This window comes from Vombatus ursinus, unplaced genomic scaffold (assembly GCF_900497805.2).
Source record: "Vombatus ursinus unplaced genomic scaffold, bare-nosed wombat genome assembly UNPS02014848.1, whole genome shotgun sequence".
Classification (NCBI taxonomy): Eukaryota; Metazoa; Chordata; class Mammalia; order Diprotodontia; family Vombatidae; genus Vombatus; species Vombatus ursinus.
Window position 1 is genome coordinate 2,948,722 of NW_020954626.1, and position 27,811 is coordinate 2,976,532.

The window sequence follows — 27,811 nt, forward strand, 5'->3', positions numbered from 1 at the left end:
AACCTCGGAGGTCATGTAGTGTAAGCCCCTCATTTTATGGATGAAACACAGGGAAGTTAAGTGATTTGTCCAAGGTAAACTGGTATTAAGAATTGGCATCTAGGTTCAATTCAATAAACATTTATTTGTTTGTTTTTATTTTTTAAATTATTTTTGGCTATGCAATGGGGTTAAGGGACTTGCCCCAGGGTCACACAGCTAGTAAGTGTCAAGTGTCTGAGGCTAGATTTGAACTCAGGTCCTCTAGAGCTGGTGCTCTATCTACTTCTGCCACCTAGCTGCCCCTCAAAAAACATTTATTAAGTGCCTGATCTGTACCAGGCACTGTGCTAAGCACCGGAGATACAAAAAAGAGGAAAAAGATAGTCCCCACCCTCAAAGAGCTTATAATCTAAAGGGGGAGACAACACGTAAATATATACAAAGCAAGCAATGTGCAGGATAAAAAGGAAATAATTAACAGAGGACAGGCACTGGAATTAAGAGGGGTTAGGGAAGGCTTCCTGTAGAAGGTGGGATTTTAGTTGGGACTTAAAAGGAAGACGGGGAGGTCTGTAGCTAGAGGAAGAGCATTCCAGGATGATTCCAGAATCATCACCTATTTTTCCCTATTGTACCACATGACTTCCTTAAAAAACATTGCCGAATTCAGAGTCCAGAGGGCTACCATGGAGCTTCCATACAATTATCACAAAAGTGCTTTGTAAATTGTGAAGTGTTATATAAATGAAAGGTGTTTTTATTCTTTTTTATATTCACCTTACCCTACTCACACCTCCCTAAATACTTAGGGGGAAGGCTCAGTAAATGGATGTGGAATGAATAAAAGAGAATCGAACAGAAAATACCATTTATTTTTTTGTTTTTGTTTTTTGTTTTTGGTTGGGCAATGGGGGTTAAATGACTTGCCCAGGGTCACACAGCTAGTAAGTGTTATGTGTCTGAGGCCGGATTTAAACTCAGGTCGTCCTGAATCCAGGGCTGATGCTCTATCCACTGTGCCACCTAGCTACCCCCTTAATACCATTTATTTTTATGACATACCAGGTAAGTGATCTTCTAGCCTTTGCTTGAAATCCACCATAAAAGGGAATATACTACCTTCTGAGGAAGCCCATCTCACTCTTCATAGCTTAAGGTTTTTCCTTACATTAAACTAGAAGAAAGAAAGAAAGAAGGAAAGACATTACTATTTTCCAGGGCTTACACATTCCTACTGCATATTTATTCAAGGACAAGAACTTTGTGTGGTTAAGTACACCCTGTAGATTGTACCTTGACAGGCCTTTTCTGTAAATGGACTAACCTTGTTTTCCTGGATCCATTCACCCAAGTCCTTTGAATCCTAGGTAAAGGTCAATCAAATTCATTCAATTTGCCTACACGTTCTTATCACACTGACTCCTACAAGGGCTATCAATATTTTGAAAAAGGGGATGTGTCTGATCTTGTGGAGGGGTTTGAGCACAAGTCAGAGGAATTGGTGTTCCTCTCTTTCTGCAGCCCCACCAACACTATTTCGATATTTTGTCATTTTTTGCCAATTCACCAGGTATGAAGTAAAATCTCAGTATTATTTTAATGTTCATTTCTCTTATTAGTCATTTGAAGCATCTTTCATGTGATGGTTAATAGTTTGCAATTCTTTTGAAAGCTGTTTATTCATGTTCATTCCTGATTGGCTAAAAATGCTTCCCTTACCAATAGTTATAAAATAAAAACTCCTTCCATTTTTCTCTAATTTTTTTTTATGATGTGAACTTTTGTATTTAGGTTGACTATTCATTTTATTCCTTGCTCTTGACATATGACTAGTTCATTTTTTTCTGGTCACATATCTCTTGTATGATATTTTTCCACCTACTTTAATATGTAAGCCATAACAAAAATCCTGGGTTAAGAGTCTCTCCAATGGTTTTCTACAAATGCAAAAGGCCCAATATTTATTTGGAACAAACTCCTAAATGTAGTGCATATGGGCTTTGGACCTACTCTCCTAACTTCCATTCACATTGACAAACTGGATCCTCAAAGCAAAGCTGGCTTCATTTCTCTTTAGGATTCTAGGGGCAGCCTTGAGTGCTTGGGATTGTCTTTCTAATGCTATAGGTTGGGAGTTCCCATGGATATACTTATCCCCATGATTATCGAAATTAATTAGCCAGACAGTTTTTAGCAAGGGATTATTTATTAAGGTAGTATAGTAAGATCAGTTGATGTAAACGATCCTCCCCAAAAGTCTATGACAAACTCTTCCATTACTACCTACTGGATTCAAAGGAAAATGAGTTGAAGGTTAGAGACTGCATGTAGTAAAGAACAATTAACTCATAGCTCTTGGCTGCTGAAAGTCCTTTTTTCCCCTTTGTCCCCTTTGCGGGGAATTCATGAAACTCCCCTTAAGCATGTTGCAGTGATTCTGCTGGACTTCTTTTAGAGCCTAGATGTTGCCTTTCTAGGTTTATGGCAAACATAATAATAAAATATAAATAAAATAAAATAAAAATTCTGTTCTTGGCTCCTGATGCAGACATTGCTACAGGCCACTGCTGCTTCAGTGATGATGATGCTGGGGCATTGACAGGAAGGGGGAAAGTTCAAATTTCCTGTTGCCATTTGATGCTTGTATGGTTCTCCTCATCTTCCAGTGAATATCTTGAATTAATTTTTTTTAAGTATTGACTGATTTGATCTCCTTACTGTCCAAGGACTCTCAAAAATCTTCTCCAGCACCACAATTCAAGAGCATTGATTCTGCCACACTCAGCTTTCTCTATAGTATAACTCTCACAGCCATACATTGCTACTGGAAAGACCATAACTTTGATCTGGACCTTTGTTGGCAAAGTAATGTCTCCGCTTCTTAGTAGGCTGTCATGCTGCAGTCACTGCCTGAAGTGACGTTTGAGCCCAAGAATATAAAATCTGACACTGCTTCCATTTTTTTTCCTCTCCGTTTGGCAGAAAGTAATGGGACCAGTTGCCAAAATCTTACACTCTCTTCTTTCACCCTAATCAAGAGGCTTCTTAGTTCTTCTTCACTTTCTGCCATCAGAGTGGTATCATCTGTATATCTCAGATTATTGCTACTTCTCCCAGCAACCTTAATTCCACTTTTGATTCATACAGCCTGGCTTTTTGCATGACATGCTCTGCATGTAAGTTATAAAAATAAGGTGAAGATACACGGCCTTGTCGCACTCCTTTTCCAATCTTAAACCAATCAATTGTTCCATGTTCGATTCTAACCGTTGCTTCTTGGCCCGCTTACAGGCTCCTCAGGTAACGTGTAAGATTATCTACTCCCCTCTCTTTGAGGACTTTCCCCTCCACCATGACAAGGCAGTAATCCAGGTAGGCACCAAGTCCCTCAGGCAATCTAAATGAAGTTCCTATTGCCCCTAGAGTGTCTAGGTCCTGTTCACACCTAGTGAACGAGGTAGATTTGTTTATTGCCTGATAAATGTATCAAGACTAAGTGGGATAGAGTAATTTAGGTCCTATCCTTACACTTTATCAGGCCTAAATGGGATGAGGTGATTTCAACCCCACACTTTAAAAAGAGTATGTAAATATATGCAGAATAAATATAAGGTCATAAAATTTTTCGATAAGTTACTCTAAACTAAGTCAACATATGCCTTGATACTTAATGACTTCAATGAGATGGGCATAGGGAGGATGGTGGAAATCTTGTCGGCAAATATGGTTCAGATTTAAGAAACAAAAAAGGCAAAAGACTTGTAGATTACTTTCATGCCTCATGCCTCATGCCTATATAGCTTTACTACCTTCTTCAATTAGAGACTTGAAAGGCATGGGACGTGACAATTAAAAAAAATTCACTATGTCTAAATACATAGGAAATGACTGATTACTGATCGTAGAATTTTATAGCTGGAAAGGATCACAGAGGCCACGTAGTCCAATCTGTACTTCACCAAGACGCCCTTCCACACCAGCCCCCAAAAGGAGGAACCCACGACTGCCAAAGGCAATCCATCTCATGTTTGGAAAGTTCTAACTTGTGTAATGACAGGGCCCCAAGTGTGAGGAAAAGTGGGAGGTTGGGGTAGGAGGCTCCTCTGCTCTCCTCAGGGAGAGGGGGTATGGGGCTAAAAGTATGTCTACCTTCTCCCTCAAATGTTAGTCTATGTGAAAATATGTTTAATAGGAATGTATATGTATAGCCTATATCAGATTGCGCGCCGTCCTGGGGAGGGAGGTAGGGAGGAAGGGGGAGAAAAATTTAAAACTCAAAAGCTTATAGAAGTGATTGTTGATAAATGAAAATAAATTAATTAAAAAAAGAAAAACTATACAATAAAATAAAAAAATTCTCAGTAGAAAAAAATGTTATTGGTCTAGGCAGTATGTTCGGGTTCAATCTAACATCTGATCACCATGTTATTTTGGGGGAGGAAGGAGAACCTCAAGTTTTATTTCAATGTCTTGATTCCCTTCCCACCAAATACCAGTTCCATAATAAAGACATAGTGAATGGCAAAGAAATCCATTTATCCCGATCATAGCAAAACAAAGGTCAGAGAAGGTATACAAAGGAGAACATATACCAGACAATGTAGAGTGAAGAAGTCCTCTTATTGAGGGTGAGGTAACTCAGCTCAACCGAAACAGAGTTCTAGATCTCACCTAAGAGGAAACTGTCTGAAGTCTCTAGAGTAGCCATCTGAGATAGGGACGTGATGGAGACTGCCAGCTCCTCGGGCCTTCCTGGAGTATTTTTCTTTTTTTTTTTTTTTAATTAATTAATTTATTTATTTTTAGTTTTCAACAATCACTTCCATAAGCTTTTGAGTTTTAAATTTTCTCCCCCTCCTTCCCCATCTCCCCCCCACAAGACAGTGTACAGTCTGATATAGGCTCTGCATATACATTCCTATTAAACATATTTTCATATTAGTCATGTTGTAAAGAAGAATTAGAACCAATAAGAGGAATCACAAGAAAGAGGAAACAAAACACAACAGAAAAAAAAGAGCAAATAGCATTCTTCGATCTGCATTCAGACTCCATAGTTCTTTCTCTGGATGTGGATAGCATTTTCTATCATGAGACTTTTGAAGATGTCTTAGATCCTTGCATTACCAAGAAGAGCTAAGTCTATTGAAGGTAGTCATCACACAGTGTGACTGTTACTGTGTACAACGTTCTGGTTCTGCTCACTTCACTCAGCATCAATTCATGTAAGTCTTTCCAGTTTTTCTGAAATCCACTTGCTAATCATTTCTTATGACACAATAGTATTCCATTACATTCATATACCACAGCTTGTTCAGCAATTCCCCAATTGATGGGCATCCCCTCAATTTCCAATTCTTTGCTACCACAGAAAGAGCTGCTATAAATATTTTTGTACATGTGGGTCCTTTTCCCATTTGTATGATCTCTTTGGGATACAGCCCTAGAAGTGCTATTGCTGGGTCAAAGGGCATGCACATTTTTATAGCCCTTTGGGCACAGTTCCAAATTGCTCTCCAAAATGGATGGATCATTTCACAACCCCGGAGTCTTTTTCTGCAGCATCCTGAAGTCTTCTATCTTTCCTCTTGAAGCTGAAGTACCAAAAGTATTCTGATGCTGCAAAACTAAAAAAGAAGACTGAAGAAGTCTGGAGCCCTCACTCTTGCCAGCTCCACCCCACCCCTCACACAGGGAAGAGCATTCATCTCTACCATTAAGCAGACAGTCCCATACCAGTGGACTCTGGGACAGGGGTTACATTCATATGAAGTTTTTTCTTACAAAAAGCTTAGAACTGTCTTCAGGCAACTTTCAGCCATTGCTCTCATTCCGCTGCTCCCTCCACTTGTAAGTGCAAAGCAAAACAAATCTAATCTATGTTTCATGTGACAGCCCATGTACTGGTGAGGTTGACTTTTGGAGCCCAAGTATAGAATTTTGTATTTATCCCTTTCAACTTTCAATCCATCATTCTAGCTTCATGAGATCCAATGCGTTAGCTAGCCTCCAAGTTATGCACTATCTGCACATATGATAAGCTTGCTATCTAGGTATTCATTTAAGCTAATATTTCTTAAACTTTTTCTACTTAGGACCCCTTTTTGCCTGAGAAATTTTTACAAGACCCCCAGTATATAAGTATGTAAAATAGGTATACAGATCAAACATTTGCTGATAATAAACCACAAAGAAATTTATTTTAAAACAATTCCTTGTTATACATATAATTTTACCATTTATTAAAGACAAAAGTCTTGAATCTGAGATGAGGTGTTACTGGGAGCATTTGTTGGCATTGCATGGTGTGACAGTATGCGAGGTGCAAAGCTTGCATGTTGTGTATTCAGAACCCAGGCTACAGAGAAGTCGCACAATGCAAGGTGGGCAAGCGCTGCCAGAAATGCCTCGGATTCATTGTGTTTGATTTTGAATTAATTTTTCGTTGTTGCATGTTCAGAAACCTTCTACTGTTGCCAAATTTTTCACAACCCCCATATTCAGTTAAGAAGAGCTGAGCTAAGTCATGGATAAAACTGTTGAATGACACAAGATAGATTCCTGGGGCACTTCCAAGTTGTCATTGACTGACTAATGAATGAGTCTAGTCCAGGGGTTGGGGCCATGTGTGGCCCTCTAGGTCCTCAAGTGCAGCACTTCGACTGAATCCAGACTTCACAGAACGAAAGAGGATTTGGCTAGTCATTCAGTCAGTTCCAAATCCAACAGTACTATGATTGAATTCTAGTCCATATCCCTTCATCTTATTCACAAGCATAGTATAAGAGACTTTGTCAAATGTTTTCCTGAAATCTAAGTCTACTACATCTACAAATTTCCTCATCTTAAAAAACAAAAAAACAAGCAAACGTGATTTTGTTGATATAATGAACTCCCAATGAGGGAAATTCCCTCTTTCAATTCAGATCCATACCTATTGTGCAACTTGTATTTTAAAGAGTTACCTGAGGTATGCTAAGTGACTTTCTCTAAGTTAAGCAGACAGTGTAAGTCAGAGATAGCACTTAAGCCCAGATCTTACTGACTCTGATGTCAATTCTCTATCTGTTACACCATACTTTCCCAATCTACCAACCTAAAAAGGAAATTAGGTTAAATGGGCAGGACCTGTTCTTGATAAAGCAATGTTGGCGTTTGGTGTCCAATGCTTCCTTTTTTTAAGTATCCACAAACCATTCTCTTAATGTGTACTCAATTTTTTTCCAGGAATAGAAGTTAAGCTCATTGGGTTATAGTTCCTACTCCCTTCCTTTCTTATTAAAAATTAGAATAACATTTGCCCAAGTCCTTAGAGCAAATGTTATTCTCTTGTTTTAGTTCTTTCAAAGATCACCAATGGAAGTTCAGTGATCTAATCTGTTAGTTGTTTAGTCCTGATGACTTGACCTCATTAAGTGGATAGAGACATCTTTTTCTCTAAACCACCCTTCTTCTCTATTTCTATTGAGGGTATCACCATACTTCTAGTCGAATAGGTTTGCAACCTAGGAGGCATCCTGCACTCATCCCTCTCCTTCATCCTTCTCTCAGTGGCCAGGCCTAGTCAATTCTACCTCCAGGACTCCTCATGCTTCTAACCCTTCTCTTGACTCATACCATTTATCAATGGGGGAATGACTATCACTCTATTGATTATTATTCTAATGACTATTATTTGAATCAATCCTTGGAATCTTGGAAATGAAGCCTTTATCAGAGAAACTTGCAAAAACATTTTTTTTCTGGTTAACTGTTCCCCTTCTGATTTTAGCTGTATTCAACCTAACCTCTGTTTTTTAATCTAAATTTTATTTTTGTTCAATTGACAAAGATCCACAATCTACCCCACCTTCCCAACCCTCCTGTTGAAAAAGATAAATAAAACCTTTGCAATAAATATGCATAGTCAAAAAAATTCCACATTGGTCACGTCCCAAAAAAATATGACTCAGTCTACACTTCGATTCTATCACGGCTCTGTCCGGAGTTAGGTAGCATGTTTTATCAGGAGTCCTCAGGAATTGTGATTGGTCATTGTGTTGACCTGTTTTCATTCTTCCCTTTATAAAGAAGAGGGTGATGAGAGAGGAGTATGTTCAGCACTAGTACTCTAGACTGGGTATAATCTGCTTCTGCTCTCCTGCCCTCTTCAGTTTCCCTCACCCCAGATCATATCATAAATTCTTATCATTTCTTACCTTTGTTTTATACCTCTCTTTGTATTTCTGCATCCAATTATGTGTGTGTGTCTGTCTGTCTGTATTCTTCCTTCTGTAATCAATTCAGATGAAAGAGAGGTCAAAGTATCACCCACTCCTCCTACTTGTTCTTCCTTGTTTATCTCCTACTTCTATCCCTGATTATGTGAGATAATTTCCTCCACCCTCCCTCTTCCTTCTCCCCCAAAGTATTCTTTTTCCCTTTCCTTCCCTTCTCTTCTCTTCCCTTCCTTTCCTTCCCTTCCTTTTCTTCTTTTAAGATCATTAAAACACAACGAATTCATTCCCAAGTCATCTGTCTTACTAGATGCCATCAATGACCTTTGGTGATGATAAGGTTTTGAAAGAAGACATGTATCATCTCCTCATATTAAAATATAAACAGTTCATCTTCTGTTTAGTCCTTTTTATGCTTACTCATATTTACCTTTTTGTGTTTCTCTCAACTCCTGTGTTTTTATTTCAAAATTTCTACGCAGTTCTAGGGTTTTCATCAGGAATGCTTGGAAGTCCTCTATTTCATTATGAGGTTTTTTCTCTCTCTAGAATTATACTGTTTTTCTGGGTAAATTATTCTTAATTCTAAATCTATATCTTTTCCCATCAGAGGCAGTTGGTGGTATGGTAGACCTGGAGTTAGGAAGATCCGAGTTCCAATCCAGCTTTGTACACTTACCAGCCGTATGACTCTGAGCAAATCACATAATCTCTGCCTCAGTTTCTTCAACTGTAAAATGGAGATAATAGTCTCCTAACTCTGTGAAATATTTATAAAGTGCTTAGCACAGTACCTGGCATAGAGTAGGCACTTAATAAATTCTTATTCCCTTCCCCACCACCCCTATCCCCTTTGGAATATCATGCAAAGCTCTCTGCTTCTATACAGTGGTGGCTGCTAAATCTTGTGTGATTATGACTTCTAGGTACTTAAACTTTCTTTATGGCTGCTGCTTGTAGTATTTTTCTTTAGACTTGTAGACTCTGGATTTTGGCTATAAATGTTCCTAAGAGTTTTTATCTTGGGGTTATTTTCAGGAAATGACTGGTGGATTTTTTTTTCTGTTTTTCGCTTTGTCCTCTGGTTCTAAGAGATTTGGGAGGTTTTCTTTTATGATTTTTAAAAATATTATGTCTAGGCTCTTTTTTCAGTCAAGGCTTTCAGTTAGTCCAATGACTCTTAAACTATCTCTCCTTGATCCATTTTCCAGGCCACTTATTTTTAATATCAGACACATTTCACTTCTATTATTTTCAGTTTTTTTAAACTTTGTTTTAATATTTCTTGTTATGTCATGGAGTCATTAATTTCTAGCTGCTCTGCTCTAATTTTCAAGGAGTCTATTGCTTGGGTAAAGTTTTATACCTCTTGCACCAAATTATTAATTCTCACTTCTTTCTTCTATAACTCTCATTTCTTTTCCAGGGATTTCTTCTAGCATTCTCATTTCATTTATAAAATCATTGTAGTTCTTTAAAAAAAAATTCTTGCTTCATCTCTTCCAGGAATTCTAAATGAACTTGTGCCCAAGCTGATTTTTTTTCTGAGGCTTTGCTTGTAGATGTTTTGGACTCATTCTTGTCTTCTGGGTTTGCGTCTTGGATGTACTTGTCACCATAACTCATTTTGGTGTGATTCTTTTTTTTTTTTGTATGATTGCTCATTCTTTCAACCTTACTTCTTGACTTTGGACTTCATGTTAGAATTAGGGTCAGGGCCAGAGTCACATAATTGCTGCTTGCTTTCATGCTTGATCTTTGCCCAGCACATAGCCTAGGACCTGGGACTGCTCATTGCCCTGGACCTCAAGACTATTTGCCACCTCTAGGTATAGTTCCCCTCCTTAGTCCATACTGTATCTGTGACCCAGCATTGGTTAAGGAATGCCAGAGCTGCCAGTGGGCATCTGTTCCTGCTCCATACACAGGATCAACCCCCTCTGTGCCAGATCTGAGACTTCTTCTTGCTCAACTATACCGTCTCCTGTGGGGTCTGCTCACTGTGATTATTCCCTATTTCTGGCTAGACTTTGTCCCCAGTGTCTGCAGACCTCTCTGTCTCCCTATGCTCACTTGGCTTAAAAAAAATTACTCACTGTGATTTTTTTTTCTTAGATTTCTCAATTAAAACTTAGTCTGGTCTTCAAGACCTTTATGGAATACTTGTGAGGGGAGAGTTCATGTGTACCTCTTCCTGCTACTCTGCCATCGTGGCTAGTCTCCATCATGATTCTTTCTTCATCAATGGAATCATGGTACTGTTGAAGCATCATAAAAATGACAGATATTTGGTATTAACTTAAGAAAATATACATGAGACCTTTATAAAAATAATTTTAAGCTATTAGGAGAGAAATAAAAAGCAAGCGATTAGAGCAAAACCCTTACACAGGGAGAAGGCACAGGAACATAGTAAAAATGTCACGATAAACCAAATTATTCAATAAATTTGATGCAATGTCAATTAGAATATTAATGAGCTTTATGCAAGTGTTTAAAATAATGAAATTTATATAAACAGGTAAGATTATCAAGAGATATTCTGGGGGGATAGGGGTGGGGAAGACTAATGAAAAAGTACTTACTTTGCCAGACATTAAAGCACATCATAAACCATTAATTATCAAAAATATAGTAATTAGCCCCCCAAACCCCAGAAAAGTAGACCAGTGTAATTGAAACCCTTGTGTCAGGAGAGCTCTCTTGATGTTAAGGCCCAGGTGCACTTAGAGGGCCTCTCCTTTCTCTGTCTGGCTCATTGCCCACAACCAGATTATCTCCGAACTTTAGTTATCTGACACTCCTCCAAGGATAGTTCCAATTACCCAGATTAGAACATGAATAGTTTCACTTATAAGTTAATGGAAACTGACATAATTCAACTGAGCCTATAAAAGGTAATAATGCTCATCATTGAGTAACATTGTCTCTAAAGAATGGTACAACTTACAACATTGCCCTGGATAAGGAAGAGGGGGTAGATAAGGATTTGCCCCCCTAAACTGGTGTTCCCCTCTATCTATAAGGTAGTGCTTACTGCTTAAAGCACCCACTGCTCCCCTGTCACTGCTCCTCCTTGGTCCCCTCTTTCCTGAAGCTATCTATCCTCAGCAACCATCAAGTAGTAGTTGACAGGCCATCTTGTTTTCTGCATCTCCATTTCTTGTAGGTCTCCATGGAGCTGTCTTCAACTATCCTTCCTAAAGTTCTCCGCTCTTGTTTTGGAAACTTTCTTTCACTCCCAGGAGGTGGTTATTTTGCTGTTAAAGAGGTTGCTGCCGTCTGAAATTCTGTTTTCCACCCTTGCCTCCCCCAGATGGGGGCACTACCTTTCCAGGGGCGCAGTTCTCTAACAATGCCCCATGTCGGGGAAAAAAAAAAACATTAGTTGTCCTTACAAAGACATAACTTCTTTTTTTAATACTAATTTATTTTGCTTTATCAATAATCGCTTCCATATGCTTTTGAGTTTAGAATTTTTCTCCCCCTTCCTCCCTACCACCCTCCCCAAGACGATGCGCAATCTGATATAGGCTATACATTTACATTCATATTAAACATATTTTCACATTAGTGATGTTGTAAGTAAAAATTAAAACCAATAGGAGGAACCATCAGAAAGAGGAAACAAAACTGAACAGAAGAGAAGAAAGAAAAAAAATAGCAATTCAACTTCCATAGTTCTTTCTTTGGAAAAGACATAACTTCTTGATTCTTTTGTAAAAATAAAATGAAGTTTTATTGGTTTTTCATTTTTATGTCACAGTCATTTCTGGATATCCCTTTCCCTTTTAACAAAAGAAAATAACTAAACAAAAATAAGGCCGGTGAATAGTGACCATCTCCTGGACAATTACTGACTTTCAGAATTAATCTTCCTTTTAGTAAGACCTTAAGCTTTTTTTTTTTTTTTTTTTTTTTTTTTTTACAAACACACACACAGTCGCTTTAGCCCTATACCTCACCAAAGGCTTTGCAGGGACTAGTCACTAGGGTAATACAATGCATATTACAAGGCATTCTCTGTCTCCAACACTATGTAGGCTCACAGTGACATTATTTTTTATTTCCTCTATCCTCCAGCATCTGGACAGTGCATTTCCTTCTCATATCTGTACTTTACGCTGGGGCTTAGGAGAATCATCCTGCTCTATACCTAATGGCTCCTCCACCTTCTGCTTTCCCCTGGGCTAGGTGGGCCTATTCAAATTAGACTGTGTTCTCAAAATATCTCAAAAAGGGAGGTGAGATGTCACTGGCTCTTTCTGATGCAGGCACTCATGCAATAAAAAGTGAGATTTATGAAGTCCTTGGTATATAATAGAATTGTGATCCAATAGACAGAACTAAATGCATACAAAAGGTTAGTGAGTGGAGCCTTTGTGTCAGAGGCTTTCGCATGACACATAGGGCTTGGACACACTTTGAAGCATTTCTCAGATCTCTGGCTCATTTCTTCCACTCAGAAAAACAGGGAAGTTGACTAAATGGCACTACATAGTGTTGTATTATCACCTTTGTAAGCACACATTTCATAAAGTTTAAATAAGAAAAAAGTTATTTACAAGTCAAAGAAAACAGAACTTTTATAAGAACTCATGGAAAATAGTGACTCCCAGCAATAAATAAGTAATACTTCCCTAGAGACCTGTATAACCTTACTGACATAAAGGAAATAGTTAAAAAAGTTGTTAGTGTTCAATTTTTTTATTTGGAAAAAGTATTGAATTAAAAAATTTTTAACTGTTGAATGTTGTTTTACATTAGTTTGTTGTGTTAAGTTTAAAAATAAAATTAGGCCGGAGAAGATAAAGCACAGTGGGGAGAAACCAAAAAAGGACTGGAAGAGAAAGAGTTAACAAATATTCTCTGAGTTCATATCCTTGGCCACCAGTTGAAACACCACACCCAAGCAGTGATTTCCTACCAGATTTAAGCCTTGTTTAGACCTTAAATTTTGTATGAATAATTTTTTGGACATATTTCCATAATAAGTCTAAAATAGTTGACATCATTCCCTGGCAGCAGCAACTGGAGGCATAACCCCTGACTATGAAAAGAAACATTCCCTAGAGATTTAAGCCTCTCTAAGGTCAGGGCGAAGTTGAAGTCCACACAAAATAGAAGATTCTTTAATTGCTGCTTATGTTAGAAAGGTTTTAGGACAGAAAAGTAATTTCCATTGAGCAAGGGATTTTCTTCTTGACTATAGGTTAGTATCCTTCACTCCAATTTGCCCATGTGTGTCCATATTTTTTCCCCAATTGAATGTGCCTCCTTGAGACCAGCCGACTGTTTTACTTCTGTTCTTTTTCACCTAGCACCAAGCATATTGCCTGGACACACAATAGACATTTAACAAATGTCTGTTGCTTGCTAATTAATATGTGTAAGATGCTTTGTAAGTTGTAAAGTGCTGTGTAAATATTGAATGTTATCCACAATTAACTGTAATGAAGTCCTGGATTCAAATCTATAAGAATGTAGGCCTCTTCTTGAGATTGGGACTTCTTTTTTGTTTTTGTATCCCTAGTGATGCCTCACTTACTGGCTGTTTGACCCTGGGCAAGTCACTTAACCCTGTTTGTCTCAGTTTTCTCATCTATAAAATGAGCTGAAGAAGGAAATGACAAACCACTCCAGTATCTTTGCCAAGAAAACCCCAATTAGGGTCATAAATAGTCAGACACGACTGAAACAATTGAACAACAATCGCTAGTGACTAGGGTGGTACTTTGCTTACACAAAGTTCTTTTTTTTTTTCCTCTTCCTGGCCCCATTTGGGGTTCTTCTGGCAAAGATATTGGAGTGGTTTGCCATTTTCTTCTCCAGCTCATTTTACAGGTGAGGAAACTGAGGCAAACAGTGTGACTTGCTTGGGGTCACACAGAAAGTGTCTGAGACTACATTTGAACTCAGGTCCTCCTGATTCCCGGCTTAGCACTCTGTCACTTCACCACCTAGTTGCCCTAGCAAAGGTTTTAAATAAATGTTTATTGAATTTGATTGAAACTGGAATTTGTATAACCCTCCTCAAGTCACTCAATTCCTAAGCCTCAGTTTCCCCAGCTTGTGCTACTTATCTCAAAGGGGAGTTGTGAGGGAAGTGTTTTGCAAATCTTAAAAGTGTTACATAAACATACTTTATTACTTAAATGTCTAAACTACCTTTTCTTGGATCAAGTTAGGGTTAAGAAGTCCTAGGTTAGAATCCGGCTTCAAACTCATACTACCTGTGTGACCCTGAGTGAGTCATTTAACCTCACAATGCCTCAGTTTATTCATCTGTAAAATGGGGGGGGGGGAGAATGGATTCCATATCCTCTAAATTCTAAACTCCTACAGTTTTCTAAACTTCCGACCTCACGCTAGTTGTGGGACCTTGGGTGAGTCATTTAACCTCACTGTGCCTCAGTTTCCTCATCTGTAAAATGAGGGGGGAGGGGCCTCCATTATATCTACAATCCCTTCCAATTCTAAACTTCTGATTCCAGGGACAAGTCACGCCAGGCTTTCACGAGACTACAATTCCCATGAGGCTCCGCAATCGAAAAGCACGTATGCGCACGCACTCGCGAGGACGGCGGGAGGGGGCACGAGCCCTTGCGAGTAGCCGGGTGAGACTTGGTACAGCTGCTGACGAGTGGCTCTGGCGGTGGGGTCTGAGCGGAGCGCTGGGGCCTGGAGACCTAGTAAGTGCGCGGTGGCGGCGACGACTGGCAGCCCTCGCGGGCGTCAGGTAAGCGCCCCCCAGGACTGTCCAGGAAGTCGGTCTGCCCCGAGAATGCGGGCCGGGTTGTGGGACCGGCCATAGTGGCTGAGGAGGGAGCGGCTCTTGCCTTGCCTCGCCTTCGCCCCCGGCCTCCTCCTCCCCTCTCGGGCTCCTCCGCCGCGGGCTGAGGGGAGCAGCCGGCTGGCTTTCGGGGGGCGCATCCGGCGGGCGCGAGAGGAAGTGGGGCCGGCTGGGCGTTGGCCGCGCGCCTTGGTGCGGGGCGCAGGAGAGCCTGGGGCTGCGCTCGGGATGCCGCAGGTATGGGCTGCTGCGGCGGCTCGCGGGAGGCAGCGCCCGGACCGGCCCGGCCCTGCGGACGTGCTGTGCTCGGGGCTCTGGCCGCCGGCTCCCCGCGCTCCTGCCCGCAGCTTCGGCTCGGGAAGGAGCCGGGCACGCCCCTCCTCCGGCGATCTGGGCGGGACTGGCCTTCGGGAGGCTCTACAGAATTGCCCGGACAAATCCAGCTGTCACAGCCGGCTTATCCTTCGGGTTTTGCCATTGCATTTAAAGTATCGAGTGTGTTGTACTGAAAGGAAATTCCTTATTCCCATCCCGCCCAAGTGGGCATGCACCGTGCAGCCCAGTGTGCAGGTATCTGCGGGACAGGATGACGTCACGGGGCGTTTGCCTTGCAGAAGTTGGAGTTTTCCTTTTTAAAAAAAAATCCAGTTTTACAGGCAGGATACAAAACTGCCTTGGTTTATTGTTCTGTAAAGGATAACTTTTCCAACTTGCCTTTGGTGTCTCTTAAAGCGAAAAGTCTTCTGGTATTGAATTACGGTAAAACGAATCCCAGAAGGTCATAACTTCAACAGGAAATAAGCGTGTTGATAGGAGATTAGTGCAGAGACTTGGTTGTTTGGATAACAAATGGTTACAATGGACCCTTTTCCCCTTTGCTCCCAGGAGAGAGTGTGTAGTTCGTGTTTCTACCTTTATCTAGGAATCCCTAGATACATCAGCTTTCGGTGGTTTTAATTAATTACTGGGCCTTCCCAATTTATGTTTGACCTGAAAAAAAAAATAGCCTTGGAATCACTCATTTATCACTGCTAGTCATTCTTCCACCTCCTTACCTTTATAGCTAGGCTAAGCGACTAAACATTTTATTATAGGATTCAGCATTCCATTTCCAGTAGGCCAAAAGCCCAAGCAAAAGGGAATAATAGAGAAGAGAGTCAAAGCATACCAAAATCTCCTTTGGCTTGCTGTCTGAACTTGGTTGGCCTTATTTTCTTCATTCCTGTAGAATGTGAGCTCCTTGAGGACAGGAAATGTCTTTCTCCTTACTACCTTTTGTAGTCAACAGGTATTTACTAGTGCCTACTATAGGTACCAAGCCATGTGCTAATTGCCAGAGATAAAAAGAAAGGCAAAACAAGCAAACAAAAACAGTACCTTGTATATAGTAGGAATTAATAAATTCGTATTGAATTCAATTGTTTTAAAATGGGGAGAGGACTGGCCTAAGGTCCCTTCCTGTTTTTAAAGCCTTTGAGTCTATTATTTTCCTTTCATTCCGGGTCACACAAATATAGGGTGTCTCAAATGTTTTAGTGCAATTTCAAGCTTTGAGAGTTTAAAACTGCACTAAGACTTTTGTATAGTATAATACTCTAGCATTTACAAAGTGTTTTCCACACTATGACTCTGAGGTTGTTAGTGCTGCAAGGACTATTAACCAAGTTTTACAGATGGGGAAATTAAAACTCAGAAAGGTGAAATGTCTTCCGACTTCAAATCCACTGCTTTTTCCGCTATCCCATGCTCCCTTTCCCTGCCTAATTTCCTTTAGTCTTGTGTTATTGTTCAGTCATGTTCATGACCCCATTTGAGGTTTTCTTGGCAAAGATACTGGAGTGGTTTGTCATGTCCTTTTCCAACTCATTTTACAAATGAGGAAACCGAGGCAAACAAGGTTAAGTGACTTACCCTGGATCACACAGCTTAAGTGTCTTGCAGCCAGCTTTGAACTCAGGAAGATGAGTCTTCCTGACTCCAGGCCCAGCACTCTCTCCACTTTGCCAACTAACTGCCCTTAGTTTTATACACCTATTCCTTCAGTTTATGAAAGGGATTTAGAAACAGTTCATTAGAATGTTCATAATTTCTTGCGTCAAATACCACTCATTCTTATCTGATTCTTTTCTCAGATAGGAAATATGGCATGAAATAGTTTTTTACAATTTCACTAGAGCAAGTTTGGGGGGTGGGGAAGATAATGAGTTTGGATAGGTTGTTTTTGAGATGGTGATAGGATATCCAGGTGCAGGTACCTAGCAAGCATTGGTACTTCAGACGTGGAGTTTAGGAGAGATTAGGGCTGGACTAAAGGGAGGTTTCCTTTGACTTTGTCAAGATTGTCAGAAGCCAAGAGGCAGTAAGATCCATTTTCTTTTCCAAATGAGGATTAGGCCAGTTTGGTTGCCATCCTCACAGACTGTATCTTAAGAACATAAATTTAGATCTGGAATGAGCCATAAAATTCATCAAGTCCAAATCCCCTTATTTTACAAATGGGAAAACTGAGAGAGGTGTAATGATTTGTTAAAGGTCACATAGATAATAAGTGGCAGACTTAGGATTTGAACCTTGGTCTCTTGACTCCAAATCCTGCATTCTTTCCCTTTCATCACATTCTTCCACAGTCCTCCTGTGTTAAACCTAGCCTTCAAATTGGGAGAGAGAGAGAGAGAAGAGGGGTCATAGTGTGTTGTGAGACAATCAAGTCAACAAGCATTTATTAAGTGCCTTCTATGTGCCAGGCACTATGCTAAGTGCTAGGAATACAAAGGATGTGGGGGGATCCCAAAACAAAAACCTAGCCCATCGTCTCAAAGAGCTCACAGTCAAATGAAGACAACTGTCAAACAACTATGTACAAACAAGATATACTCAAGACAAATTGGAGATAATCTTAGAAGGCACTGGCATTTAAGGTAAGGTAATGTTGATGGTTTGGGGTAAGGAGTACTAGAGAATATATCCCTTTTCCTGGGGAAATTACTTTTCTATCTTAATGCCTCTGAACTATGTCCAGAGGAGGGCATCCAGTAGTGGGGTAGGGAAGTGAACCTGCCATATCAGGAATAGTATTAGGACTGTTTAGCCTGGTGAACAGAAGACAATAGGAGAACAGAAGACATAAGATATGATAGTAAATTTCAGTTCGGTAGAAGAAAAGGTTTCCTGACTATTAGAGCTTTCCAAAAGTGTAATGGTTCCCCTTAAGAATTAGTTTCCCATTAGGTAGAGTCTCAGTGATTCATTTGTTGGGATTGTTAAAGAGGAGGGATTGTGTCATGGACCCTTTGACAGTCTGGTGAAGCCTGTAGAACCATTCTCAGAACAATGCTGCCTACATTCATAATTGAAGGAAATGCTAAATTTCAGTTAGAGCTCAGTGAAAATAAAGATGCAATTTTTTTTTCTCATCCAAGTTTACATACCCCTCTGAAATCTGTCACTAGACTCCATACTAAGAGCCCCTCTTGTAGAGAGCATTGGTGGGTTGGAGTAGATGACTTGAGGTTTTTCCCAACTGTTAGAGACATAGAGGAGATGGAGAAAGAAGAAAGAGATTCCTCTTGGCATCTTTCAAGGCCCAACCAAAAATTCTACCTTCTACAGGAAGCTTTTCACAGCCCCCTCTTAATTCTAGTGCCTTCCCTCTGTTAATTATTTCCTATTTATTCTGAATGTAGCTTGTTTATACATATTTGTGTGCTAGTTGTTTCCCCATTAGATTGTGAGCTCCTTAAGGGCAGGGACTGTCTTTTCCTTTTTTTTTTTTTGTATCACCAGCACTTAGCACAGTGCCTGGCCTGTGGTAGGTGCTGAACAAATGCTTGTTGACTAAGTGGGTATAATGGAAAGGATTCTGCACTTAAAGTCAGAAGAGACCTACACTGTAATCTCACTTTTACTTTTTAGTTGTGTGCCATGAGCAAGACCCTTTCCCTAAGCCTGTTACCCCATCTGGAAAAATAAAAACTATAGTAGTCCCTACCTTATGGGGTTGCCATGAAGATCAAATGAGATATTATATCTATAAAACATTTATAAACCTAATTGTTAGGTAAACGTCAGTCATGATTTAACAAAGAGGCAGAGGGAAGACTAGAGTGAAGGACACAGGACAAGGAAAGAGTGAGAACGTGGATGACAAAAGGATTCTTAGGTTCAGAAATGAGCGTTAGTGGAAAATAAACTGTTTTTGTCAGAACTTTCCTTGTCATTTCTTGATTTAGCTCTTCCCTATTTCTTCTCACCTACTTATTACGATTTTTTTGATCTGGATTCCTTACACCAAGAGTATAAGGCAGAATGAAAGGGAGATATGAGAGCTACTAAGGAGCTCTTTTGATCCACTGATGATCCACTGTACACAGCATGACAAATACCATATTAGGAAAATGTGAAGAATTAAAATTTTCTTTTGATAAAAATAACAACTAGCATTTATGTCATGCTTTAGCATTTGTAGAGCTCTGTCCTTTTGGTCTCACTCTAATTGTGTGAGGTAGATACTATTGGTATTAATATCCCCATTTTACAGATGAGGAAACTGAGATTAGAGAAGATAAGTGACTTGCCTGTAGACAGCCAGCATGTCAAGCAGGTTTCAAACCCAGGTCTGCCTGACTCTAAGGCCAGAACTATACTCATAAATAAAATATTTTATGAAACAATTTATCTGTAGTCAATTTGATTCTTTTATAATAATGTAGGGGAATAGAAGAATTATAGAAGATCCCAGAATCATTTATATTTGACTGTTATATCAGGAAACATGTTTAAAGTTCTGGAAATTCACCTTAAACAGCAACAAAAAAAGAAGCCTCTTTAGAAAGTAGAGTTAGAGCCTTCCATGGGAATTATAATCTAGACAATGCTTGTTCTTCTTACTAAATTATAAACTTTCTGAACCCCTATTCCATGCTGGAAATAGACTGAGACTGATTTAAAAATTGTTTTCCATTTATATTTTTCCTAGAAAAGGAATGGTAAATAATTATTTATATTTCAAAGGCTTTTTCTAAAATAAATTTGAAAGACTTAAGGACTCTGATTAATGTAATAACTAACCATGATTCCAGAGGACTGCTAATGAAGCATGCTACCCACCCCCTGATGAAGAGGTAATTGACTCAAGGTGCACTATGAAACCTGTGTTTTCGGACCTAGCCATTGTAGGAACTTAGTTTACTTGACTATAGCTTTTTGTTACAAGTGTTTTGTTTTTTAATTATTTCAAAATTTTTTTGGGTGGTGGTAGTTAGAGATGGAAGACAAGGGATAAGGGTATCAAGAAAGAAAAGAGGGTTGTTAAAGCATTTTTTTAAATGCACAGAAAAGAATAGAAACACAGACATGTGAGAGAACTTTGAAAGTCACTTGATCTTATTATATACTTAAAGAGAAAAGCAGGAAGCATGCATTTGATAATCATAGTTTTATAAATACAGTCCTCTTTTAGTTTGTAAATGGAAATGCTCATTTTGTTTGGTGTCTAGTTCAGAATAAAAAAACATATATACATACAAAGGACTTTTCTACAGGCTTAGTGAAAGTTAAAATATCAGTAAAGAAGATCCCCAAAGGAAAACTCCTAGGAATATTGTAGCCCAATTCCAGAATTCCCAAGTCAATGAGAAAATATTGCAAGCAACCAGAAAGAAATAATTCAAGTATTGTGGAAAGACAATCAGGATAACACAAGATTTAGCAGCTTCTACATTAAGGGTCTGGAGGGCAAAGGAGATAGGACTAAAACCAAGAATCACCTACCCCACAAAACTGAGTATAATCCTTCAGGGTAAAAAATGGTCATTCAATGAAATAGGGAACTTTCAAGCATTCCTGGGGAAAAGACCAGAACTGAATAGAAAATTTGACTTTCAAATGCAAGACTCAAGTGAAACATGGAAGAGGTAAACAGGAAAAAGACTTATTAAGGTTGAACTGTTTACATTCCTACAGGGAAAAATGATATTTGTAACTCATGAGTCCTTTGTCAGTATTAGGGTAGTGGGAGGGAAAAAAAAATATATGTATGTATAGATAGATAGAGGGCTCAGGGTGAGTTGAAGATGAAGGGGTGATATCTGGAAAATAAAATTAAGGGGTGAGAGAGGATTATACTGGGAGAAGGAGAAAGGGAGAAGTAGAATGGGGTAAATTATCTCACATGAAACAGACAAGAAAAGGCTTTTACAGTGGAGGGGAAATGGGGGAAGGTGAGAGGGAATGAGTGAATCTTACTCATAGGATTTGGCTTAAGGAGGGAATAACATACACAATGGGGTATGGAAATCTATCTTACTCTGCAGGAAAATAAGGGGGGAAGGGAACAAGAGAGCAGGGGGTTGATAGAGGGGAGGGCAGATTTGGGGAGGAGATAATCAAAAGCAAACACTTCTGAGGAGGGACAGGGTCAAAAGAGAGAATAGAATAAATGGGGGGTAGGATAAGATGAAGGGAAATATACTTAGTTTTTCACAACATGACTACTATGTAAGTGTTTTGCATGACTGCACATCTATAACCTGTATCGAGATGTTTGCGTTTTCAGTGAGGGTGGGTGGGGAGGGTGGAAGGGAGGAAATTTGTAACCCAAAGTTTTAAAAACACATGTTAAAAATTTTTTTAAAAGATTAAAAAATATCAATAAAGGAAGTGTTTAATTAGAATAACTGTTAGTCAATAAACTGAATAGGGAGATTCTCTTACACAATCATGAGTAAACTGTACCTAAGGAGTTGCTTTTGCTTCCTGATAATAGGGTGAGTTTACCTTCCTCCTCCTCCTCCTCCTCCTCATCCTCCTCCTAACACCAGACTCCTATTCTAAATGAATCTTTGAAGAAAGGGTGGTGGTGGTGGTAGTATTCCAGATAGATCCCCAAAAGGGAGGAACCCTCTCCATTCCGCAGATGTTAGAGTTTTACCAACAATAGCCTGGTGGAAGTCTCTGTTCAGCTGAAAATCATTAGACCAACCACTGGCTATATGTAATACTTTTATTAGCTTATTATGTTCCAATGCATACCCATTTTCCTTGGAACAGTCATTTCATTGGCTCAGATATCAATTAAAAAAAAGTTTTATTGATGCTTTTTGTTTTTATATCAGAACCATTTCCACTTAATTGCCCCTTCCTTCATCAAACCCTTTTTTGTAACAAAGAAAAACAGTTGAGCAAAACCAGTCACCATGTTTGATAGTATATACATCAGTATGCCCTTCTGCCTTTACTGAGCAGAGGGAAGTGTTTTTCATTATTAATTTTCAGAGATTGATTAATCATCAGTGATTGTTTTCCCTCTATATATTGACAACATGTAGGTTGAAAGATCTTCAAAGAATTTCAGATGAAGAAATTAAAGCTGTCTATAGTCATGCAAAAAAATGCTCTGAATCACTATTGATTAGAGAAATGCAAATCAAAACGACTCTGAGGTACCACATCACAACTATCAGATTGGCTAACATGACAAAACAGGAAAATGATAAATGTTGGAGAAGATGTAGGAAAATTGGAACACTAATGCATTATTGGTGGAGTTGTAAAATGATCCAACCATTTTGTAGAGCAGTTTGGATCTATGCCCAAAGGGCTATAAAAATGTGCATACCCTTTGACCCAGCAATACCAAAAGAGATCATAAACATGGGAAAAGGACCCACATGTACAAAAATATTTGTAGCAGCTTTTTCTGTGGTGGCAAAGAATTGGAAGTTGAGAGGATGCCCATCAGTTGGGGAATGGCTGAACAAGTTGTGGTGTATGAATGTGACGGAATACTATTGTGCTATAAGAAATGATGAGCAGATGGACTTAAGAAAATCCTGGAAAGACATGTATGGACTGATGCTGAGTGAAATGAGCAGAATCAGGAGAACATTGTACACAGTAACAGTCACATTGTATGATGACTGACTTTGATAGACTTAGCTCTCTCAGCAATGTAAAGGTCTAAGCCATCTCCAAAAGACTCATGATAGAAAATGCTGTCCACATCCAGAAAAGGAACTATGGAGTCTGAATGCAGATTGAAGCAAACAATTTGCTCTTTTTATTTCTTCTGTTTTGTTTCTTCTTTCTCGTGATTCCTTCTATTGGTTTTGATTCTTCTTTACGACATGACTAATATGAAAATATGTTTAATAGGAATGTATATGTAGAGCCTTTCAGATTGCACACTGTCTTGAGGGAGATTTAAAACCCAAAAGCTTATGGAAGTGAATGTTGAAACCTAAAAATAAATTAATTAAAAACAAAACAAAAAAAAGATCTTCAAAGAAAAACCAACAAGGCTGGAGATGAGGAAGGATAGTTGAGGAAGGATAGTAATCAATGGGGAGTGTTTGAACAATAAAGGAGGAAAAGTAACCCCTAGGTAGAGTCACCTTTTTATGAAAACTCTATCAGAGAAAACAAGTTAGCAACATTAAGGTAGCTTTTATGGCTATATTTTGGAATCCGTGGACAACATAGATCTGACCATATCGTCACCCCTACTTAGTGAGATTCAGAGGCTGTCTGTTACCTCCAGTATCAAATATAAGATCCCTCTCTTTGGTATTTAAAGCCATTCATAGCCCGGCTCCTCTCTGCCGTTCCAGCCTTACACTTTACTTTACTTCACACACTCAACTAGAGTTTATGAAAACTCTTCCAGGGAAAACAAGTTAGCAACATTAAGGTTGCTTTTATAGCCTTTTTTAGGCTACACAGCCTACTTGGGGTGTCTGGAACATTGACTGTCTCCCATACAAGAAATGCTGTTGTCTTATGTATCCTGGCTTACTTCAGAAACTCTCTTCTGTAGTAGACCTTGAATGCTCCATCCAGATGCTAATGTCTCCCCCTTTCAGATTACCTTCATACACTCTGATTATATCTTGTTTGTACGTAGTTATTTATGTGTTATCCTTCCATAAGCTCCATGAGAGCAGGCTTTTGCCTTTGGGGGAGGAGGAGAAGGGAAGGGAACAAATATCATGCCCCTATATGCCTGGCACTGTGTCAAGTGCTTTATAAAGATTATTTCATTTACCTCACAATCCTCTGCTGTTGTGATCCCCATTTTACAGTTGAGGAAATAGGCAAACAAAGGTTAAATACCTTAATAGGTATGAGGCCACATTTGAATTCAAGTCCTCCTGACTCCAAGCCCCACCCTCTAGCTGCCTCACCTAGCTGCACAGTGCCTGGTACGCATAGTAAGTGCTTAATAAATTCTTGTTAACTGTTGCTAACGTTTGATATGTTGTCATGACATACATTTCTGAATATATCTTCCCCATCCCCTATCCAGCAAGCCATCCCTTGTAATAGATTTAAAAAGGAAGAAAAAAAAAAACAGTGTAGCAACTAACTACATAATTACAAACTAATCAACTAACACAGCAACCACATCTGATAGTATATGAAGTATTCCACTCCTGTAGTTCCCCATCTCTGCAGTGAAGGGGAGGAGGTACTTAAAATACCTGTCTTTTCACATATTCTTGTCCAACTGAAGGCTGGGGTCTGGGTTTTTTCCTGTACATTTTGGCTTAGTTCTCTAGCTTGTCCTCAATTCCAAGAGGCTTGGCTGAAAAACTCCTTGCTTTTCTGCCACTCCAATTGCCATTTCTATGACTGGATGGTTCCCTGAAAACTCCTCATGGATTGTAGGTGCTCCTTCCAGGAAAATGACAAATAATAAAAGATACAAAGACAAAATAACAGTCTCATTTACATAATTTTTTGAGGTTGACACAGTGTTTTCTTTATAATGACTCTAGTCTGAATAGCCTAGAAAGCTGACGCTCAGAGACATTACTTGCCTAGAGCACACAACTAGTGGAATGTCTCAACTAAAATTCAAGCCCAGATCTTCTGAATCTTTCCTTATATCCTTCTCTTTGCATAGTGGTGATTTTTCCCTTCACTAGAGATCTTCAAGCAGAGTTTGGATGACCAGTTTATAACAGATAGGCTGTTGTGGGGCATTCCAGTTCAGTTTGCTTATTTTTAAAATGAAGGTGATAATAGCACCTTAATTCTGGGGTTATTGTGAGAACAAAATGAAGTATCAGTAAAGCAGTTTGCAAACCTTCAAGCACTATATAAATTCTAGCTCTTATTGTAAATTGGACTAGTTTGCCTTTTAGATTTCTTTCAACTACCTCTTCTTAATCTGATGCTACTTCAGGTATGTACAATACAGATTTGCACAAATATAACTGCATAAACAGCTATTTGTTCACAACCAACAAATACTGCCATTGGTCACAGGCTCCTGGAAACATCTAGGAAAGTGAATGAATGGGAAAAATGAAGGCCAGTTGAGAAAGAGTAGGTAGGCTGGGGACACTAGGCTGAATAGTTAATTGAAGTTATTTAAAATAGTTTAGCTCCATTAAAAAAAAAATCTTTGTTAATGTGCAGTTTCAGTTTTGTTGATGTTTTTACAAAGTTACTTTTATATTATGTTATATTCTGACATTGTTACTATTCTTTAAAGATCTCTCATATATAATCCTTTCTATCCCAAGTAAGTCAGTATTATTAAAAGTGGTTGGGAATGGAGGAATTGCAACTAAAGCAACTCATCAAATTTGAATCTAGGAACTAGTCCCAAAGCTTAGGAACCAGTTGAATTTTTCAACTTTCAAGAAAAATGAAAGAAAACAAAAAGTAGTTTCAAAATCAGATCAATAAATCAAGGCCATATGATTTCATCAGTATGGGAGGTCCATCTTTGGAACCCACAAAAAATTAGTTTGTGTCTTAAAGAGATGCCTGAATGATTTGGGATTTGAACCCAAGTATGAACCCAAGTCTTTGCTTCAGGTCTAGCATTCTGTTCATATGCCATGTTGCTTCTCCAACTTCAGGTAGAGATCTGGATTAGTGTCACCCAGGGTTTGTAGAAGGAGCTGGAAGAATTCCCTAGGAAGCTTAAAGAGGGGAACTGAACCTACCTTGGGGAGGGTGGGATTGGGAATAAGGAGAAATTAAAACCCTGTGGCCTTTTGCCTCTCCCTTTATTTCTTTTTTTCCCCACTACCCTTCTTGTTATGTGTACCCCTTCGATCCAAAACCAGAGTAAGCTGAGACATGCTTTGGACTTATTTTCACATTGTTATGCTAAAATAATGAGAATGGCTTGAATACCCATGAGTTGAAAGAATGAAGTATTATGTAATTTAAGGTAAGATTTCAATCAAAACACTAGGTGCTATAAAAATTGTCCTGGGATTTTTGAGTGCCATATCAAATATTACGTTATAATTTTAATATGTTTCAGGGTAGAGTGCATATGCCAATAAGTATATATAACTGAAATACAATATGTGCTTTATAAAGTGGAGGATATAGCAATAAGTATATGCGGCATAAATATAAAATAATTTTGTGGTCAAAGTACTAATAGCCAGAGGGATCAGATGAGGCTCATGTAGGAAGTAGCACTTGATCTGGGTCTTGAAGGAAGTTAGGGATTCCAAGAAGTGGAGTTGAGGAGAGAAGACATTGAAGGTATAAGGAATGGTCTGTGCAAAGGCTTGGGGGTGGGACATGGAATGTTGTATGTGGGGAACAGGAAGTAGGCTAGTTTGACGGGAATATAGAGTGTAAGGTGGAGTTTTTTGATATTCAAGAAGGATGGGTTGGATTCAGATTGTGAAAGACTTTAAATGTCAAACACAGAATTTGTCTTTGATCCTTGAGGTAATAGGGAACCACAGCAGCTCTTTGAGCAGGGGAGTGATATGGTCATACGTATGTTTTAGGAACATCATTTTGGCAGCTGTGTGGCTAAGAGATTGGAGAAGAAGGGAGAGACTTAAGGAGCTGAGATTAATTAGGAGGCTGATGCCGTAGTCTAGGTGAGAGGTGAAAAGGGCCTGAATTAGGGAGGTGTCCATGTGACTAGGAGGGTGGGGATAGATGTGAGACCTGCTATGAAGGTATAATTTACAGAACTAGGTGGCCAGCAGGTCATGGAAGGTGAAAGAGACGAAAGAGTCAAGAAGATGATCTAGAGGTTGTGAATCTTGATAACTGGGAGGATGCTGATCCCCTTAACAGAAATAGGGATTTTAAGAAAAGGATTTATGTTTGAGGTAAAGAAAATAAGTTTTGTTTTGGGCAAGCTAAAGTTGAGATAGCTGGCACATCTGGAAGGAGATACTCAGCAGGTATTTGTTGATATAAGAGTAGAGTTTGGGAGAGAAATGAAAATATATGAATCTTGGTGTAATCTTCATAAAGATGGTAATTGAACCCATGTAGATACGATTAGAAAGAGGACCAAGGACAGAACTCTAGGATACTTCCACACAGAGAGGAAAAGACATGGATAGCAGTCCAGCCAGGGAGACTGAAAAAGAAGGCTCAAAAATAGGAGAACCAAGAGAGAGAGAACAGTGAGGGAAAGTATTCAGGAGAAAGGACTGGGTGGTCAGCAGTGTTAAAAGCTACAGATAGGTCAGGAAGGATAAGGACTAAGCAAAAGTCAAATTTAATGATTAAAAGAAAACTTTATAGAGAGCAGTTTATATTGAATAGTAGGGTTGGACGACAGTTTTCAAGGGATTGACAAGTGAGTCTGGTAGTCTGGCTATGAAAGGGAAGGAGAGATAGGATGATAGCTTCAGGGAATAGCAGGTTCAAGTAAAAGGGGTTTTGTTGTTGTTTTTTGTTTTGTTTTTAAGATGGAGATCTGAGCATGTTAAACAGTGGGGTAGGAGCCAAGTTGAAACCTGGAACAGTAAATATATGCTGACTTTAATGTAATTTTCAAGTATCTCACTGGTCCTGACCATTTTCTCAGTTTCTATATTTC

At 39.1% G+C, this 27,811-nt stretch overlaps 1 protein-coding gene across 2 annotated transcripts in view; it reads left to right on the forward strand.

The window, feature by feature from the left end:
* The first annotated feature begins 14,794 nt into the window (after positions 1 to 14,794).
* Positions 14,795 to 27,811, forward strand: part of TMOD3 (tropomodulin 3) — an 83,294-nt gene continuing 70,277 nt past the window's right edge. Inside the window, exon 1 of one of the 2 annotated variants that reach the window (XM_027840795.1) lies at positions 14,795 to 14,937. The gene's annotated coding sequence lies outside the window, so the exon portion shown is untranslated. The remainder of the gene's footprint in view (positions 14,938 to 27,811) is intronic. The other variant, XM_027840796.1, reaches the window with a different exon arrangement.